This window comes from Pan troglodytes, chromosome X, assembly GCF_028858775.2.
Source record: "Pan troglodytes isolate AG18354 chromosome X, NHGRI_mPanTro3-v2.0_pri, whole genome shotgun sequence".
NCBI classification, from domain to species: Eukaryota; Metazoa; Chordata; class Mammalia; order Primates; family Hominidae; genus Pan; species Pan troglodytes.
Window position 1 is genome coordinate 34,865,625 of NC_072421.2, and position 22,076 is coordinate 34,887,700.

General features: G+C 34.6%; 1 long non-coding RNA gene across 1 annotated transcript in view; it reads left to right on the top strand.

Moving 5' to 3' along the window:
* LOC134809372 (uncharacterized) overlaps positions 1–22,076 on the top strand; it is a 205,483-nt gene that overhangs the window by 178,343 nt on the left and 5,064 nt on the right. Inside the window, exon 2 of the long non-coding RNA XR_010154913.1 lies at positions 20,600–20,624. This is a non-coding gene — a long non-coding RNA (uncharacterized LOC134809372). The remainder of the gene's footprint in view (positions 1–20,599; positions 20,625–22,076) is intronic.

Here is a 22,076-nt window from a genome sequence, read left to right on the forward strand (position 1 = left end):
ATCGATCTGGCAAATGCTTTTTTCTCTACATGGATTTGCGAGGCACAGTAGCAGAAGATCATTTTCACTGCATTGTTTCAGGGCTGTGTCAATGTGCCTACTTCCTGCCATAAGGAGGTTAACAGAGATGTTCATGATGATATGCCTCAGAATACCATAGTTCACTATATTGATAACATCAAATGGACTGGACCTGATGAACAGCAATTAATAAGATATATTTTGGTAAAATACATGGGCATTTAGTGTATATCCCTGAGCCAATGGGCAGACAAGGAGGTTATTCCACTGGCTGAAGTGGTTATTTGAGACTGCCAAGAAAAAAATGGTATTGCTGATACATGATGGGAAAGAATAAGCTATGCTGGCAACCCAGCAGATTCTTTAGGATTCTCTATTACTTTATTGTACGATAGCAAATGCTAATAGAAAAGTTTAGCAACCAAAACACCCCCATAGAAAAAATGAGGAGTCAAATCTTTTAGTAATGTAGTTTTAGGTTATCCTGACAGGTAAAGAATCCAGATTGATTAAAGCTTTTCCTGAGGACAAAAATAATACGGAATAGTTTCAAAGAAGGAACGTATATCAACTCAGGCCTTATAATAACCTACAGAAATAACAGACACATCAGATATGCATATTTTCTTTCTTGATTGTTATGTGTGTATATATATGTACATGTAATGATATTTTTTTTTATCCCTTATCCTTTCCAGTTACTATTTTATATGAGGATCTGGGGTATAGTTAACTTTACTACTTAGTGTTTAGGTTACAGAGCATTTGGAATAGCTTGTGACGGAGCTAGAAATGGATTTCACATTGCCCAGGGACGCATACTTTATTTGTTAAGACTCTTTTAGGAAAGAAGAGGTGAATGTCTTTGTATAAAACATTGGCACATCTTGTTAGCAGAACCATGAAGAAGCCATTATTGCTGCTATGTAGAAGTTCAAACATGTGGTGTGGTTTATAATTTAATGCAACGTAGCCAAAGGGGAGGACGGTGTCAGTCACTTATGTAGCATACTCTACTCCAAATCCACCATTTAATAATATTTTACATGATAGGCCTGTGTAAAAAAAAAAAAAAAATGCTTACCTTTGGCCAGCAAAGGCACTAGAGAAGATTGGAAGGCAACAGGAAAGAAGAAGAGATATCTTTGCTGTTCCTGCTAATAAAATAAATACCAGTACAAAAATTTTGCCTTAGTAGCTGCAGTTACTTGCAGCTTACATTTACTTTCTGAAATCCCAGAACTAATGGCATTGTTCCCTACCATTGGTGTTCAATGTTGTTGAAAAAAAAGGAATGAATAAATACATCAATGTCAGGGTTGAGATTAATTCAATATAATATTTATTCCAACTTATTTATTACACAGAAATTCTTGAGAAATATACTTGTTTACGTCAAGTAACTAAGAGAAACAAAAATATTGAAGAATAAAAAATTAAGCATAATAAATATAAAGTTCAAGAAATCTCCTATTTTTCTTTAAAATCCACAAGAAATTATATATGTGTAATCTACATGTGGTAGTTAGGGAAGAGTTAAACAGCAAATTTCTAACTGTAGCAAGCAAATAGGGAAACATTTTCATTCATAATGAAAATAATGAAAATGCCATGAAGAGAAAGGTAGTTGAATTATGAGGGAAATATTTCTAAAAAACACTTAGCTAGAAATATATTTTTCCTCCACCTGAAAACATAAAAGTTCCATCATGTTTCTTATTGAAGAGACTTACAAAAATAATTATATGGGTGAACTACATTTCTAGACATTATTATACTTCATAGACTTTTACCAGAGCAATTAAGAACATCAGTAGGATAACATACACTAAATAAAATTGATGAACTTTAGGTAATCAAGTCGAGTTGACACTTTAAAAGCACTGAGTAATTACAGAGAAGAAAATTAGTCCATAGTCTAGCAACACGGAGATGAACCTGTTTGATATGGACTAGAAATAGACATAGAACTGAACAAATTGGGTTAGAGACAGATCCAGGAACTAAATACTTTGTGTATCCTGACTTCCAGTGCAATGATACATGAGGTAGGTACTGTACTCATAGAACCTATCGAGCATCTAGACAAAATGTAGATTCTTATTCAGTACATTCTACATTTCTAACAAGCTCTCAAGTTAAATGGATGGAGATGTAGAGGACTCTGCCTTACCATTCTTTTTCCACAATAAATACTACTATGACCAACAAATGAAATATAGTAAAAGATCATTGGTGGATAAAATACATAATATTGATAATATTATTGATGAATAATACTCCTGAATAAAAAAATGAATCTATCACTTTAGTAGATGTGAAGTACTTTCAAAATTTACAAATAATACATTTTAGGAAGCCTGCAAGCCTGGGTACCTTTTTCAGAGAATTTCCATCTTTAGCACACTAACAGAAGTGGGAATCTAAAATGCTTCAATACATAACTTCTTCCTGTGATTATGGCTAAACAGACCTCTCATCCAGGGCAAGACACATAGTTTCTGTCCTCTGGGAATTTGGAGGACAGATTCATTTATAACTTATTGTGGACACTAGTTATAGAAGGTCATGTAACCTCAAGGGTTGAAAGTGACCTCATTTGCATTTCAACATTATGGATTGTGGTCAATAAAAGAAAAGGAAGGCAGGATACAGAGAAGGGAGCAACACAGACATAAGCAGAAAAAGAAAAGGAAAATCCATAAAGCAAACAGGAGATGTTAAGGTGAAGCGACCTTGGTCATGGAAGACTTTTCATATTTTGTGTTGAGTTTCAGGTAAGGCTGTTTGCCGCTTTGCTTTTCCTGAAATTTCCTTTATTTTTTCCTTCAAATTAACTCCAGTGATTTTCTGGAATTTTGTTTTGTTTTGTTTTTGCAACCAAAGGATCCCCTCACAGGAAAGCTCAGAATCCGTTATTCTTTTCAAGAGGTGGGGAAACTGAGGCCAAGGTATCTTCTAAGTAATTCTAACCCAAGATCATGTATCTAGGAGGTTTAACCACTCCTCAGCCTCCAGTCAGAAATGACAAGATCATTCTAAAAGAATGTGCACCCATGCACTCACTCATACAATAAATTCATATCAAGAAATATACTCTGTGGAAAATGTATACCTTGTGAGAACATGTATGTTGGGATATTGATATGGTCACAAAAACTTGGAGAGAAAACAGTAAATATATAAAAGTGAGGAAGTAGTTATTTAAATCATAGTATAGCATTTCCTTTACATTATATGCAGGCATTTTAAATGATTATTACAAAACTACATAATATTGACATTTCTAGGACAAAATGTTTAGTTCTTAAAAACAGAAAACAAGTGTTTATTAAAGGTCTTGCAACCTAGTAAAATTTATACGTGTATGGATAAGTATGGAAGAAATCAGGTCGTCTGCTATTGAGTTTTAGTTTGTGAAATGTATGAAAATGGCTATAAAATCGACCTTTTCTACCAATAATATTATAATATTTATCTGTGAAATAAATATGGATGATAAGTTAATTTATTGTAGGCCAAAATATGTAAAACATGAACTTAGTCAGAAAAATACAAAACACTTCCATCTTCCACAATTTCATTAGCTAGAAAAACAATTTATGAAGATAAATAGTGAGAACTATTAGGGAAATATTAATGTTAGTCATTACCAGTAGCTAAACTTTTTAAACAATTTTGAAAAATTGTGGAATCCTATAAAGTAATTTAGCCTGTGGCTTATAAAAGTAAATTATTTCATTTAATTTAATGCAACAAACATCTGTATGACAATGTAATTGGGCCTAATGAAAAAGATAAAATAATCTACTCTCAAGAAATTTGTAGTCAAGTTGGAAAATAGATATAAAATAATATATCATAATGTATTGGGTGGAACAGTATTAATATATCAACCACACAGTTCCATTTCTTGAATTTTTGAATAAATTTCCTTGATATCTGCCCCATTGCCTAATAACTAAGTTGCCTTTTCTGTTTTAAAACATGGCTTTCCTTTTATCATATTTCCATAACATTTATGTATTTGCCAAAGGTATTTCCTTCTACAAAATGTGTCCCATTTGTCCATCATGCTATCCTACTAATTCTCATTCCAGCAACCATGCTGTTCAAATGACTGTGACTGATCAGGAGGCTTAATTAACTTGTCAAGGGAAAGATAGTTGTTTTCAGTCCATTTTCACTTTTCCATATGGCAAAAAAGTCCATCTCCAGCATGCATTTATAGATATATGTGCTGCATTGTGAAATGATGGCAAATTATCTAAACTTACCCCCTAGAAATTAGAATGAGGGCTACAAATAAATAATAATAAACACCAAAGGTTTCTTTTATTTTTTTTCTCAGAGATTTACATCCCAATAGGTGAAAGAGTAACCCCATCTTCTTTGCCAGTGCTAGTTTCAGAAATAGATGTGTAATGTGATTTAGAACATTGAGACACAAAGGAAGGTTTTGCTCAGGGGTTCTGGGAAAGCTCTTCTATATTCTTTTGATTTTTTTTTTTAACAGACAGTCTCACTTTGTCACCCAGGCCCAAGTGCAGTGGCACAATCATAGATCACTGCAACCTTAAACTCCTGTGCTCCTGTCTCAGTAAGTGGGACTACAGGCTCCTGTCATCACTTCTGCCTAATTTTTTATACATATATATTTCTTTAGAGATAGGGTCTCCCTATGTTGCTCAGGCTGGTCTCAAAATCCTGGCCTCAAGCAATCCTCCTGCCTCAGTCACCAGAGCCACCACATCAGGGCTGAAATTATTATTCATTTATTTATTTATGCATTTTAGAAGCAGCTCTCCCCTTTCTTTTTTCTCTGTTCCTTTTTTGATATGGGGTCTGAATTTGAGTAAGCCGTCTTGCTCCTAGTCTATGAATGAAGCCAGCCACCAGTAGAGAAAAGAGCAAAGAGAATCTGTGAGCAAAGGAACACAATTGCCAACTCTGAAGACTGCTTATGTGTTATGAGACAACACATTTTCATGTTTAAGCTATTTTGGTTTTGGCTTTGTTGTTTTCTGTGAAGACATTCATTCATTCACTGACAAATATTTACTGTGCAATTAATATGAACTAAGAAATGTTCTAAGGGTTGGGTGACACAAGAAGTGGGAAAAAAAGCTAAAAATTTCTACCTTCATAGAGACCACATTCTATTGGATTATAATGAAATCATTCTACCTGATGAAGATTTATAATAGTGATTTTGAAATAAATTCATAATTTGGAATCAGTCCTAGGACATAGATACACCTTAAAGTGCAAAACTTTTTAAAATTTTGAGAAGAAAATTACATAGTTATAGCAGAAGCTGTTGAGGTCACCTTTAGTTCCCATTCATGTCTATGGATTCCTCTGCCTATTCTCTGGATATAAGAGTCCAGAAATGCCATGAGGGAGAGTGAATGCTCCAGATGCAATCTTCAACCAATCAGGAATGGGAGTCGGCGGGTTTATGTCCCAGCTCCCTGACCCCTCAGTGTAGAAATTCGAAGGTTTATTCTCCCATGGATTTAACCTGATCACTAATGCACCCTTTAGATTCCTTACTACCTTCTTGGTTTCACTTTCCCACTTTGATGCCATATTTTCTGAAATCACCTCTCAAACCACTTGTACCAAAATCCTTGTCAAAGAGTCCACATTTGGAGGAACCCAAACTAAGATGATGGTAAATACAGCTATCAATTGTGTATCTCTTCTTCTCCATGCTTCTTCTTTAAATTTAAGCTGCAGCATTCTCCAGTGATACAGAAATACCAGGATAAAAACAAGACAAGAGAATTTCTCTCCTTCATTCTATTGTTCTTCCACTCTTTCCTTCTTTTTTTTTTTTCATTTTCAGACAATATCCTGGGCCTTATATAAATATCCACAGTACTTATTAGTCCTGTTTAATTTTCTGTGACTAATTCTTCTGATAGGTCTTTCTGCCCAAAATACGTAGCATACATTGGAGACTACAGAGAAGTCAGCCAATCACAGGGAACACAGTGAGTAATGTGTTATGTTGATAATATAACGATCACTCCATCCTGTTTATATGTATCTGTGTTGACTCCCTGTAAAAGCAGCAGCCCAATGCCAGGAAAAAAATTGAAGATAAACTTTCCTGTGACAACATAAGGTGTTTTATTTTTATTTTCATTTTTAATCAGAAGACAAAAAATAAAAACTACTTTCACAACTACTTAAGGATCTTTGTAAGGTTTTTTTGCAGTTTTATTAAAATCTTGGTAATACAAATGCATATATTTTTATTCCTTGTGTCTTATAGCCCATGAAGTTTTAAAGTATGTCAGCTAGTTTTCATTTTCTATATTTAATTCTTCCTTTTTTTTCTTACTGGCATAGAGCTGGCATAATTCACTGAAATTATTCACTAAATTCAGTTATTTTAAATTTGAAATACTAACATTCTTTCCAGTTCATTGAGCAAATTGTATACGACACAAACCTTTTAGTAATTGTGAAGTTAAGCTGAATTTATGCAGGGTAGATTCTCTGCTAAATTGAAAATAATTCTAGGATGTATGTCTGGTTCTGTGTGTGCGTGTGTGTGACCATGTGTTCATGAATGAGCTCAGGTATGTATGCTTGGAGGAGAACGTGAGGTGAAGAGCGTCATTTCAGGCAAACTTCTATAGTGTTTGTTTTGGATTAAATTAGACTGCTAGTCTGAACTAAGAAGTAGTATTTCTCCTAATTAATCAAGCTAGTCCTAGGTACATTTTGCATGTCATTCATTCTGACCAAATGGGAAACACTCTCCGTATTCCCCTTAATTATTAATCTATGCTGTTTCTATCAAAAGGGCACAGATAAAAGGCTTGAAGAGCTTCCAATTTGAAATTAATCTTTTTAACTTCCAGTAAGTTATTGGGGTGGCCCACAGAATCAAGGTACCTCTTATATTGTAAAATCTTTACAAGTATCTGTTTCCCAAATGGGCTTTACCTCTGCATCATCAAAACCTAGAGCCCAGGCCATGATGACTTGGGAAGCTGGTGATATTCCCAGTTAGCATTTTATGAAGTACATGGCCTTAACTAAGAAGAAGTTAATTTTAACATTCAAGAAATATCAATGGTAGTGGGCCTCAATCTTTATGATTCATGAGGTTCAAGGACTGTAGCTGGTGCCCGGAATTTAGCAAGTGGTGCCTATCTACATATAACTTGGCCTTTTATCTTAACCAGAACTCTCAGAAACTGTAGAGCAAGTAGCTCTGTTGCTTATAGCCTTTGAAGTATAAGCATGTATGAAACTGAATAACTTCTACCAATTCTGATTAGCCTGCCTCCATTGGACTACAGCTTTGGAACTTATGAGAGGAATCATCACTTAAATGTATTACTTTGAAGCACAAATACCTGCAAAACTGAACTCCAATTAATCCTAGTCTTATTTGTGGCTATCCAAACAAGGTTCCTTCATTCAGCCAGACTCTAGACTTTAAACTGGACACATAAACGTATTGACCACCATATTAGCAGCCTTATAATCAAGCCCACATACCAGGCATTGTGGAGGAAACAGTACAGTTGAATCATTTACTCCAACTCAATCTGCAGGAAATTGTCTTCATGTTTTCTAGTTATTTCTGCCCTTGTCTTTGCATGTCTCTAGTGTTCTGATCTTAAAAGCAATTATGTGATACATATTTTCCCGGTGAAACCCCTTATTCTCTGATGTTATAGCTGGATGAAATGCAAATATGCTTAACATACCATCTAAAAGAAACATCAGATAAGACACCATAGAAGGACAGATAGAACTATTCAAAAGTGACAGTCAAGTTTAGTGCAGGAAATAAAAAGCCCCCTTCCCTTAATGCATGTCAGCAAACCAAAAAGAATAATGGGAACATCACTGTATAAATGGATGCTATTTAATGTCCAGTGCTCAAGTCTTACATATTTTATCAATGAAGAAAAATGACTGCAGAGAAACCACCAAAAAGAAATTTAATTTGCTTGAACATCAGAGCAGGCTTTAAAAAGCAGAATGAAAGTTTTCAAAGCTATTGCTATTTCTCAGCTTCCCATATTACTGGGAAAAAATTGCTGGCAAATACCATGTCAAAAGGTCATTCAACTTTTTAGAAGATGCTTGTTTGAAAATTCTTATTTCTCTCAATCTCTATGGATTCCTTAATCTTACCATCTTTTTGTGTCTGCAATGAATTTTAGTATAAAGGAATGGCTTTCTAGATGAAAGAAGTCAAATATATTTAGAAAGAGCCATTGAAATTCCAAGGACATTTTCTTTCTTGTGTTTCTTGCTTTTGAAGATATGAATAGAACAAATAAAGTTTATAATAAATCCAGATATTTTCAATTGTTAACTGATAGCCCTCTGAAACCATAAGTGTGCTATTGTGAAATACAGACTTCCAAATATCCAATACACATTTAATCATAATAATTAACTCCTTTCAACCTCCAAATAATGTTTATATTTCCCTCAAAATTGATTATTCATGTTACTACCTCATGCAATTTCATATTTCATTTAGTTACATTAATATTCTATTAGTTCTGGGCCAATATACACTGGAAATTTTGTTACTTTATGACTATATCTCACTATATATTACCTAATTGCATTTTTCCAATTCCAAAGTAAGATTTTAAAAAATGAATCCTATGAAAGCATTCCTATTTCTCCACATCCTCTCCAGCATCTGTTGTTTCCTGACTTTTTAATGATCGCCATTCTAACTGGCATGAGATGGTATCTCATTGTGGTGTCGATTTGCATGTCTCTAATGACCAGTGATGATGAGGTTTTTTTCATGTTGTTGGCCGCATAAATGTCTTCTTTTGAGAAGTGTCTGTTCATATCCTTCACCCAATTTTTAATGGGGTTGTTTGTTTTTTTCTTGTAAATTTGTTTAAGTTCCTTGTAGATTCTGGATATTAGTTCTACCATTTTGGAAGACAGTGTGGCAATTCCTCAAGGATCTAGAACCAGAAATAACATTTGACCCAGCAATCCCATTACTGGGCATATACCCAAAGGATTATAAATCATTCTACTATAAAGACACATGCACATGTATGTTTACTGCAGCACTATTCACAATAGCAAAGACTTGGAACCAACCCGAATGCCCATCAGTGATAGACTGGATAAAGAAAATGTGGCACATGTACACCATGGAATACTATGCAGCCGTAAAAAAGGATGAGTTCATGTCCTTTGCAGGAACATGAATGAAGCTGGAAACTGTCATTCTCAGCAAACTGACACAGGAACAGAAAACCAAACACCACATGTTCTCACTCATAAGTGGGAGTTGAACAATGAGAACACATGGACACAGGGAGGGGAACATACCGGGGCCTGTTAGGGGGTGGGGGGCTAGGGGAGGGATAGCATTAGGAGAAATACCTAATATGGATGACGGGTTGATGGGTGCAGCAAACCACCATGGCAAGTGTGTACCTATGTAACAAACCTGCACGTTCTGCACATGTATCCCAGAACTTAAAATATAATTTTAAAAAGAATCATATTGTTGATATCTATGAAATAATTGATTACTTAGATAATCATCTGGCATTTTTATTCATGCTGGGCCTCCTGGGCCTGCTAGCACAGACCATTTTTTTCCATAATGCAACCCTCAATTAATTGATGTGGTCAATATCAGTGATTTAATTCAATAAAATGACCATTATCTCTCTTCTTACATGATGCCCCATGATCAGGGGTTGTGATCTGTTCATTTTTATCAAGTTGTTTAGATGTATAAACACAGCTAGAAATTGCATTTTCAATATCTTACCAATTTGGTTATATTTGCTATAATAAATATTACAGTAATAATTTACTGTAATAATTACTGTTTCATTTATCTCACAATAATTATTTAATATTATATAATATCTAAATATAATAAAATATAACATTTGTGATAGTTTTAAATATTTACATAAAATTAGCTGGAACGGTATTATTTGAATGCAACTGGCCTAAAATTAATCACTTGCAAGCTTAGCTGTAAATAAGGCCAAGGGTTGAAAAAACACTATAAAAATAATCATTTGACTTGGTCTTTATACCATTTGTACTTTCTGACTTTCAACTTATTCTCTTCTGGCTTTTTCCCAAACCACATTAATAATACTGTTCCTTGCTAATGTTCATTTTTTAAATTAATATTTCTTATTCCCTCTTGATACCACATGGGCTTATCTTACTTGGGTGCACTGTGTGATTTGTAACACAGTTCACTATTTTTTTTTCATCTTGATATCCTCTCCTCCTTTGACATTTGGAACACCACACTTGTTTTCACTCTACCTCATACAAACTCTTTATCATTCTCTTTTATTGTTGCAGTATTAGTTATCCATTGCTACATAATAATATTACCACACACTTAGCAACTTAAAACAGCACACAATTATTATCTCAGAGTTTCTGTGGGTCAGGAGTCTGAGCACAGCTTAGCTGTGCCTTCTACTTTATGATCTCAAAAAGCTGTACTCAAGATGTTGGCCAGATCTATCGTCTCATCTGAGGCTTCACTGGAGGATTTGCTTCCAAGCTCACATGGTTATGGGTAGAATTCAGTTCTCTACAGTATGTGAAACTCATGTTCTCGGTTTTTTTGCTGGCCAGAGACTGCCCTCAATTTTTGGCTATGTAGGCCAGAAATTCTCCCAATCTGAAAACTTTTTCAAATCCAGGCAGAGTCTCTTAGCAAGATTGGGAATTACAATTTTATGTAACAATCTTGTGTAATGTAATCATATGCATCCAGTCACCTTTGGTTGGAAGCAAGTCACAGGACTTGCCCATACTCAAGGGGTGAGTAGTACCCAAGGACATGAATACCAGAAGGCAAGGACCACAGAATTCACCTTAAAAACTGTCTGCCACAGTATCCTATTATTTTACCATTTCCTACATTGCTATTGGTCCCCAATACTTTGTTTTTACCTTTTCTTTTTGCAGCCAAGACCAGACTAAAAAGTCAATTGCCTGTTGGATAGTCCATGGATACTTCGAACAAAATATATCCACAATCAACTCCATCATTTTTCAACCTTTTTCTTCCCCTACAAGCCTGACATTTATTTGTTTGTCTTACTTATCTCAGAGAATTTAATGTCCAGCTACCCAGTTAAATGCAACCAGAGCCTTCTTTGTCTCTTTTCTCTATATCTAACATCTTTAGATCCCCACCACTTCCGTCTTTCATGAATTTATTTAATAACTCCTAATGTGAAATTATTACCACACGCAGATGGTATAATTGTCTATTTAGATTGCCTATGAAAATCAACTAAAAACACTACAAAAATATGTGAATTCAGTAATGTAGCTGCATGATAGAATTACATGCAGATTCCAGTAGATTTTCTGTATACAAAAATAAACAGGTGGGAGATCTAATAGAAGAATAGTCCCCAGTTATAATGGCAACAAAAATTAAAACTAAATTGACATACAATGTAAGACTTATGTGAAGAAAACTATAAAATTCAGGTGAAGGGCAAACACCCCGAACAAAAGAAAGCCTGTGTTCTTAGGTAAGAAAGATCTACATAAAAAGGCATCTATTTTTCACTACGTAATTTTACACTTTACTATAATCCAAGTTAAACTTATTAAGAGGTTTTTGTTGAAAACTTGATCCTTAAGTTAGTTAACATCAATTTTAAAATAACCGAGAAAATATATAAAATAAAAACAAGGAGAAAATAAATGAAAATAAAATGAGTCTCACTTTGGGAGGCTGAGGTGGGAAGATAACTGAGTTCAAGACTAGCCTGGGCAACATAGCAAAACCCCATCTCTACAAAAAAATACAAAAATCAGCTGGGTGTGACAGCACACTCTTGTAGTCTCAGCTACTCGGGAGGCTGAGGTGGGAGGATCACTTGAGTCTGGTAGGCAGAGGTCGCAGTGAGCCAGGATCATGCCACTGAACTCCACCTTGAGTGACAGAACCAGACACTGTCTCAAAAACAAACAAACAAACAAACAAATAAATAAATCAAGTCTAAGCAATTATAATGGTGTGGTACTGGCCCAGACAATTCATTTAATATGTGATGAAGTTTGAACCTTTGATCATGAAAAAAAACATTTTGATTATTCAATTAGTTGAATAACATCTATTCAACTAGATGTTATAAATTAATAAATGTCTATATTGCATGCTATGAGATAAAAGGATAATTTTCAAATGTATCAAAGGCCTAAATATAAAGAATGAAACCATACAGTACTAGAATAAAGAATGTCCGTATGGCCTTGAAATTGATAAGGCCTTCCTCATTGCGACCATGAATCTGCACGTGTTAAAGGAAAGACTGATAATTGAAGCAAAACTAATTTTGAAAAATATATTGGATACAAATACCGTAGGCACAGTCAAAAGACAATTGACAACCACATATGAAAATTACACTGGCGTACCATTTTTCATCTGAACGGATTGGCAAAAATCCAAAATTTGATATTGTAGTCTGTATACGAGTCTGTATAAAAGAGATATTCATAAACAAATGCTCCTTGATTTACGATGGGTTTAGTTAGACATAACCCTATTGTAGGTGGAGAAGCATAATGAATGTACATCACCTTCATGCCATCAAAAAGTCACAAAAACTCATAACTTGAACCATCATATGTCAGGGGCCGTCTATACATTGTGGGTAAAGTATACATTGAAACAGACGTAATGGGAGAGTAGTTGACAATATTTAGAATAGTCGCAAACAGTTTTCATTATACTGTCCCAACCCCTTATCTTTTCACACAAAACCCAGCAAGCTGAAAGCTTTGTTTACCTCACTTGTATAATCTCCCTTCACTCCCTTTAAGAGAAATTCTCATTTCACCCTTCCATGCCTTTATAGATGCTATTATGTCTACAGGGAAATTTGTTCCTCTAATCTCCCACTCTTCCATTTACCTAAATCCTATTCGCCCTTTGAATCTCCACTCAAGAGACATCTTCCCCAGGAATCCTGCCTCATTGCCCTCTCTGATTTTCTTTCCGGTTCCTACTTTGATTATTCTCTCTCTGCAAGCTTTCACAACACTCTATGTACAACTCCATCAAAGAACTTATTAAACTCTTTTGTAAATTTTGAGCTTCGTATCACCAATCCCTAACAAAGTATGTGACAGACTGGAAAGTCAGAGCTAACCTAATTCAACAACTAACAAACATTGGTTTTTAACCCCTAAATGACCCACATTGCCACAAAATAATTTAAAACATCCATATTATCAACACAAATGTTTGAGCAATATCATAAAAATCAATTCACCCTCCCATGTACTTTTGGCAATGAATATGCAGTCAAATTATAGGCATAATTTCCTACTACTCCAATGAATAACCCTGCACATACCTGACACTAACATTTAAATTAAAAGTTTAATCAGCCAAAGACCACCAGGAACAAGACTGTAGTCAGAAAAATAATCGGATTTATTCACTCAGTGCAACAAGGGAGGATATGCCAGAGGAATATTATTCCAGAGGATGGAAGCATCCTTCCTAAAGGTTAGGTTTGCTGAAGCATTATGAGGGGATCATTTCTGGATTGGATACTGTTTCTAGGGTGGGATTAGGAGGAGATTAGCTAGGGATTTGATGCGGTCATGAAAGAATTACACCTTAGCAACTGGGCATCCCCAGCAATAGATGGGAATAGCAGAGCAAATCTGGAAACATCATTGATAAGAAATCACTTAAAGAGAAGGATGCTACAACGTTTTACACTTTCATTGTGATTTTGGGAGCAACAATGATTACAGTAAACTACATGCCTGGCTTTGTATGTGTCTATCTTCCTGGTCTGGTTAACTACAGGACTTTTGTTCTTTTTTAGTCCAATATGGATTTTCACTTTTCCAGTCCTGAACATGTTTTCACTTTTTCAACAATCTTTGAAAACCAGAATGATAGGACTATCATAGCCCTTGGAATTTTAAACCTAGCTCTTTCATTTACTGGTTTAAAAACTTTTAAATTTTAGTTTAGTCTAATGACCTCATATGTAAAATTTGATAAGCATATTTGTTCAAAGAGCTGTTATTTTAAGGATTAAATAATCTAAAATATTTAACATACATAATATAGTACCTCCATATAATAGGTATTAAATATGCCATAGCTGACAAGAGGAAGAGGAAGAGTAGGAGTATAAAATTTCAAAATAACTGGTAGTGAAGACGAAACAATAATCGGACTCACTGTTGTTTTCCAAAGACGTATTTTTTATTAGAGTCAAAGAAACTGTCACTGAATTTGAAGGGGTAAAAGATTTGTTGGGATCAGCAGCCAAGTAGAATAGAACTTTGAAGGTCAGAACTAAAAGTTCAAATTCAGTCTGTGAGATTGTTGGAAGATACAGAGTAATATGCACTCTGGGAGAAGTTTCAAATACCATCCCAGCTGGTGTGAGTGATGTGTCTATTATATTTTTGTCAAATTTGGCACCATCCACCTGTCTCACATCAGAGCATTATATGAAAAGAATAGGCTTTTCCAAAGTATCAAGTTGTCAAAATGTTTCAATCCCCTTAACAAAACTGTTGTATTTAGCTCCATAGTACATCTGTATCATTGAAATAAGGCCCTTTACTGCTAAAAAGAAATTATCCAGGAAAAATGAAAAGAGGAAAAGGAGAATGTGTATGAAAAAACTTAATGATAATAACCACAACTATCCCCAACCTGGATTCTACTTCGTACGTTTCTGTCTGAATGTGCCACATTTTAGTCTCTTTAAACCGATGAAAAAATAATCATTTCCCTATTCAGAAACCTAGACTCAAATATTTATTGAACACCCTGTATGTGCTGGCCTTATGTTATACGCTATGGATAAAACAGTGAATTAGATGTTCATGCTCCCTACCCTGATGGAGCTCTGATTACCTGGTAATCAGAAAAGTAATCACGTATTTGTAATTCACTGTGATAAGTGCTTTATGAGAAGGGAAGTGAACAATTAAAGTGCAAAGGATTATAGGACTTTCCGGGGAGGATGTAAACCTAGACAGTCGCTGTAGCCCTCTCTTTCAACTTTGATCCAACTTCAAACTAGCACCTATGTGTGAAAGAGTTGCTAGATTCAGAGGCAGGTGGACACCACAAGGTGAAAAATCAGCCACTTGTTTTGTTGGGATCTGATCCTACAGAACTGGCAATGGACTTTTCCTATTTGGGTGAGACCAAAGTCTGTAACCAGCTGCAGAAAGCTTTAGGAAGAGACTTAGGACACCACAATTCCTAGGGAGAACTTGCCATCAGTATCCATGGATGTCCAAGCAGAATGGTGATGCTGGCTGCTGGGATTGTGTCTGGCAGACCTACTGGTCTCCATGAATGCTGAAAAGCATCTCAGGATTGCAGATGAGTTTATCTGAATTCTCATTGCTCCTGAATTTAGAGAACATCGGTCTTTGTAACTGAATAAATAGGCAGCAGAGAGGCTTCCTTCTGATGTTTTTATGGGGAACTGACACTTTGTGACCTAGGGTATTTATTGACAGCCCAGATAGCCAGCGACTACTCATTCTTCACCGTTCTAGAGAGTGCTGCTGCTTGAAGTACCCTAGACATCAAACGCTACCCCCAAGGATGAATGGAGCCAAGAGAAAAGACAAATAACAAAACCAATAAGAGATTCTGAAACCGGGGAGAGAGAAAAAAAAAAGTAGGACAGCCAAGACAGGAGGTAGGCAAGTAGGCATAGATTAATAGTTTAAAGAACTTTTATTTGCAACATATAATTCTGAAACCAAAACAAGCAAAAACCAGAAAAAGGTTTTTAAACTTAACAATTCAGCAAAGAATTTTTAACTGAGAAGAGCTTCATTATTGATAAATGAATTAGTGAACTGAAAAGTCAAGATAAACTATATTTCAAAATACAGATAAACAGGTGGTAATTTCAGGAGAAAAAAATAGCAGCGCTACATATTGGATCTGAAGATCCAAGATACAAATGTAAAGAGTTCCAGAATGAGAGAGCAGGGATATTAGAGAAGAGGGGAAGATTAACCAAATAATAACAGAATATTCCCCTAAACAAATAATAACAGAATAGTCCCCTAAGGTTAAAAAAAAGACTTCAGTCTGAATATTGAATATATTCATTTAAGCCTATTTAGGCTTGATGAGAAATGATCCTTAAGCATATCCTGATAAAATTTCTGTACTCCAAAGATAAAGAGAAGAACCTTACAAAATCTGAAAGAGGCTGAAAAACGGAAAGGTATATACAAAGGAAAAGAATCAGGCATTAGATACTTGAAACTAGAGGAGCAATCTATAAGCTAATGAGAGAAAAGATACAATTTTTAAATTCTGAACCCAAAGAAATAGCTCACCTGTCAAAATATTTTTTAAAATGAAGAGAATATAGCATACACATTTTATGAAGAAAATTACCATCTAACCAAATAATTATTGAATCAAACAGAAAATGTAAGATAGAAAAAGATAAATAGAAGAGGAAATAAGAGAAAATCTAAATTTTTTCACTCATTTTGACTCTATACATTTATAATACATGATATATAATATATGATACATAATATATACAGCCATGCACATATAAATATAAATAATGCATGATACAGTGACTGTTAGTGAACAATATGGAATATTTAAATTAAAGAATCATAATGCAGAAAATACAAGTAATAGTGTAGATTAAAAATGTTTAATTAATAAACCCAAACCTAGAGTTAGAAGAGAAGGCTAGTAAAAGTAAAAGGTCTTTAATGACACTTGGTACAGATATGTTTATTTCAGCACTATTTATAAAATGAAAACAGAACTAATGATTTTAATAAATCATAGTACAGACACCATGAACATTATGTGACCATTAAAAATAATAAATAGAAGCTATCCCAATTGTTTTGGATAGATTTACAACATTTGTTGTTTAATGAAAAGACAATGTGCAGAGTTGCATATATAAAATAAATCCCTTATATGTTTGAGTATGTGTGTACACCCATGTACATAATTACATGAGCATTGAGAAGAATTTGAAATTATAAACACTGGTCTGTTAATATTGGTTACCCTCTTGTGGGGAGTAGCACGAAGAAAGAAGAGAGAGCACAAAAAAAAAACAAGTGAAAGAAAGATAATTGTTTTTAACAGTGTCCTTTTTAAAAAAGAAATTATGTATTATGTAATCTCAGTTATAGGTGTGTAATATATGATGTATATGCACAAAGAGATATATGGAATGATGGTTAAGGATGGTTATTAAAACTTTAATTGAAGTTTCCTTGAGGTAGTAAGTTTCAGAAAGTATATATTTTTCTATATTTACACACATATATATACAAAGATTTGTAAATATAAGGCTATCATAATTACAAATTCACAAAGGAATATTGACATTATCATAATTGTTCCTTATTGAACACAAACAAATGTCAGTAACTAGACTCACAACTTTATATATAACATATTTAATTCTACAAAATTTTTTAATTCTAAAAATGTATTATTGTCACATGACAGTTGAGGAATCTGAGTTTAAAGAAGGTTGTATTTCTTACAAAGGTGATAGAGATAGTGAGAAAAATTCAGATCTGACTGCCTCAAAATACTTTCTTTTGAATACTACTCAGTACTTTCCTCTTTCTGTCCTCCTACTCCAACCCATCGCTGTGCCTACTCTCCTAGGCACACTTTCTTCCTTTCACTAAAAAATATTTTTAAAGGTGTTTGATGACAAAAGATTATTCTCTTCACTGAATTTGTGCACTAACACCTCTCAGTTCTGCTTCCTGGGCATTACTGGACCTGCTAATTGTAACTATGACTAAGCTATTACCTTCACATGTTGTTTCCATTTTCGAGGGCATTTCACTATTTTTTCTTTATGTATTATAGATATTAGAAATAATTCGTTTAGAAAGTGTCAGTGTGTGTGAATAAACTTCATAAAGCCATAATTTTTTCTCACTTTTAGTGAGTCACATAAGCTGAAACTTCCTTCTTTTTTTTTTTCTTTAAAACATTAGTTGAGGGCCGGGTGCGGTGGCTCACACCTATAATCCCAGCACTTTGGGAGGCCAAGGTGGGCGGATCACTTGAGGTCAGGAGTTGGAGACCAGCGTAGCCAACATGGTGAAACCCCATCTCTTCTAAAATTACAAAAATTAGCTGAGCGTGGTGGCGGGAGCCTGTAATCCCAGCTACTCTGGAGGCTGAGGCAGGAGAATCGCTTGAGCCTGGGAGATGGAGGTTGCAGTGAGCCGGGATGGAGCCACTGCACTCCAGCCTGGACAACAGAGTGAGACTCGATCCCCAAAAAAATAAATTAATAATAAATAAATAAATAAATAAAACAGTTGAAATCAAGACAGTGCTTCAATAGGCACCTCCTTCTTATGTATCTAATATTTCTAAACAGGTTGAGAAATTGCCTTACTGGGTGGGGATGTTTCCAATATTCTTACTCTTATTTGTCAACCTTACAGTTTTAGCCTTCAGTTATCAACCAGGATTTTTAAAAATTATTTTTTTCTTTAAAACTTTGGTTTAAATCAGGACAGTGCTTCAAAAGGCACTAAACTCTTCTCCAAAAAAAGATCATTTAATAATTATTCATATTTATTGATTGCTCACCATGTTTGATGTTATTTCAAGATAGATTTTCATGGTGATTTCGACTTCAACTGAAGCAATAAGACCTTTACAAAAACCTGGTATGGAACATCATTTTCTCTCTTAAACTAAATGAGACAGTAATTGCTTTTATTTATTTGGTTTGCTACCAGTAAGATCCATTAATAGAGAATACGTATTACATTTACAAGATACTGGAGGTTCTTTGTTTAAACCACTTCATTGAGGTAAAGTAAAATACAAAAGCTGCACAAATTTAATGTATACAATTTGAGTTCAGAAATAAGTATATATGCATGAAACCATCACCACAATCTATGTCATAAACCTGTCCATCACTTTCAAAAGTTTCCTCCTGCCCTCTTATTTGTTCTTATTATTATGGTGATACAAACACAACATAAGATGTACTCAATTAGCAAATTTTTAAGTATACAATACAGTATTTTTAATGGTAGACACTATGCTGTACAGTAGATCTCTAAGACCTATTCATCTTGTATTGTCTAAACTTTGTACCCTTTGACTAATACCTCCCTATTTTCTCATCCTCCCAGCACCTGACAACCACCATTCTATTCTGTGCTTAACTGACTTGTATAGAAATGTACGACCTTAGAGAATTTATGCTGTTGGTAGTTGACACATTCTCTGTCCTCACTGAAGACTATTATCATTAGAAAGTTTAATTACAAATTTCCTACACTTTCTAAATATTTGCTTTAATGAATTGAAAACATTTTAAACAAAATTCAGTGTCTGAATTTAAAAAATACATGTGTGTCTAGAAGCACAAATACCTCATGATCTCACTTATATGAGGAATCTGGAAAAGTTGAACTCATAGAAATTGAGAGTCGAATAGTGGTTATCAAGGGCTGGGGGACAGGAGAAGGATGAGGAAAGGGGAGATGTCAGTTAAAGGGTACAAAGTTTTAGTTAGACAGAAGTAATGAGCTTTAGTGACCTATTGCAGAGAATGGTGACTATAATTGCTAGTAATGTTTCGCATATTTCAAAATTACTAAAGGTAGATCTTAAATGTTCTCACTATAAAAAATAATGAATATGTCAGGTGATGGATATGGTAATTAGCTTGATTTAAGCATTTTGGAATGTAAATGTATATCAAAACATCATATTATAACCCACACATATATGCAATTATTATTTGTCAATTAAAAGTAAAATAAATTTTTAAAAATACGTGTGAGCTTATTTTGTGAGAAACCCAGTGGAGAGATGTAAACTCTGCTTCAGTCCTATCTCAGCTGTTCTCCTAAGAGGACCAAGTCTGGTGTTCAAATTTTTTAAACTTATTTTGTATTATTTAACTTATTGTTTTAACTTGTTGTTTAACTTATTCTTTTAACTTATTTTGTATTACCATTTTCATCTTCATCACTCTTTCCCTAAGCACTAGCCTTTCAGGGCTCCCAGTATTTATTTATGGCGAAAGTTTGGGGACAGTAATAACTCAGGTATAAATTGGATAATAAGAAAATAAAACAGTGACTACTAGCCCATAATGTTGAACGTACACAACACTTATAGAATCTTAAAAAACCTCAAATAAAGCCACTCTGCAAACGCAAAAGGAACTAGACATCTCCTTTTTGTGACAGACATGACTGACTGCTACTTTTTTTTTTTAACCAATGTTAGCTGCAGTCCAGCTTTAAACCTCTCATCTCCTAGAAATATATCATATACTTGTATATGATATCCAATGACTCAACTATCCCTGTTAATGACATCATATCCGGAATAGGACGCTGATCTCTTGAACCCTCCTGAGCGCAAAGCACAAGCTCTAATCCTGTAAGGAGTTCCTCCCAAGTCCTATTTCTGAAGGACTCCTCGGATTTCCTGCAATATGGTCCAATTGGCTGCAGCAAGCATGATAAACCTCATCTCATTTTTCTACAGGTGTGTTCCTGGTGATATGTGGTCAGTAAGTATCTTTTATATATTATTTTATTATTTCTTTACCTTAGAGCATGTTTACTGAAAGGTAGAAGGAAAATGTAGCTTATATCCACTGCTGTGAAGTATTGTGGCAAACTGTGCATAAGCATTCCCATTAACAAATACATTAAGCTAAATATTTAAAGAGTAGATGTTATACCAGATCTTTATTATGAAGATATCCTTTATGGACTTTATTAGAGAAATTGGTTAGGGTGTCAGAATAGGCTGAGCACACATGTTTCTCATTTAAAATACAAACCCACGCTGTCTAAATTTACACTATCCAAACATCTACAGGAAAAGATTAGGATCAGATATTATATTGGAGCCCCCTGAGTGGGACACTGGAGAGGGAAAACAACATAATGTGATATGTTTTTTGGCATCTTCTTCACTTTTAGTACCTGCAGTTGAATCATATGTGTTACAAACACAAAGAGAAATATGCTATCTTACTAACCACAGTGTTCTGAATGGACAATTATTTAGATGGATCATGAGTGAAAGGCGGATTGGAGTAGATAAGCAATATTTTGATGTTGCACTTACGTGTCAGAAACTATAAAGACACTCATTCAGGTCATGTAAAATCTGAGAAAGAAAGCATCACTATCCCGTTTCACGGTAAGAAGTAGTAAGAAGCTTCTCAGATTCAGAAGTTCTTGTACCTGCCATTGCACAGTTAGCTTATTAAGGGCTTACAACCTCTCCAGTGTTTCAGATTGTGGCTGGAATGTAAACCAAAGGTGTTGGAAGTATGAGCACTTTCAGGGTTGAACCTTAAACTTTGAAGTCTAAGAATAATGCTCTTAAAACAAGATAAAAGTGAAAAAAGGGAGTACTTTGTGAAAATTACATGTGAGGATGACTAAAATAAATATGCTAAAATGTAATTAGGAGAAAGAAGTGGCTCAGTTTCAGTTATTTGTTACCATTTTTTTCCCTCATGTTTTATCTGTATGTAAGACAGCATTCCTGAAAAGGCATAAAGTATTTTAATGCAAAGTTACAATTTGGTCACAAACTAGTTTTACAAACTAGTAATTTGTACTTCTCTATTTCCTATCTCAGAATTCTGATTTCCTATCTAAGAATTCTTCTCTTTCTTGAATTACTGGCATCAGAGATACCCTTGCACATTAGAGGGATATGTTCTTACCCAAAAAGGTGGAATAGTGCCTTGAATATCCCAGCAGAAATATCACAATGTCGAGACAATTAGTAGGCATGATACACGCAATATTCATGTAAGAGATACATGCAGGGAGCAGCTACTGGTTTTTCATTAAGTTCTGTGCTTCCAGCTGGCCCAACACTCACAGCTATCACTCCCCAGATCCCATCACATCATAAGTCACAGCTCCTCTATCTCTGCATTTACCTAACTCCTATTTCTAATGAATAAGCTCTTAGCCTTTAATATGCCTCCCGCTGT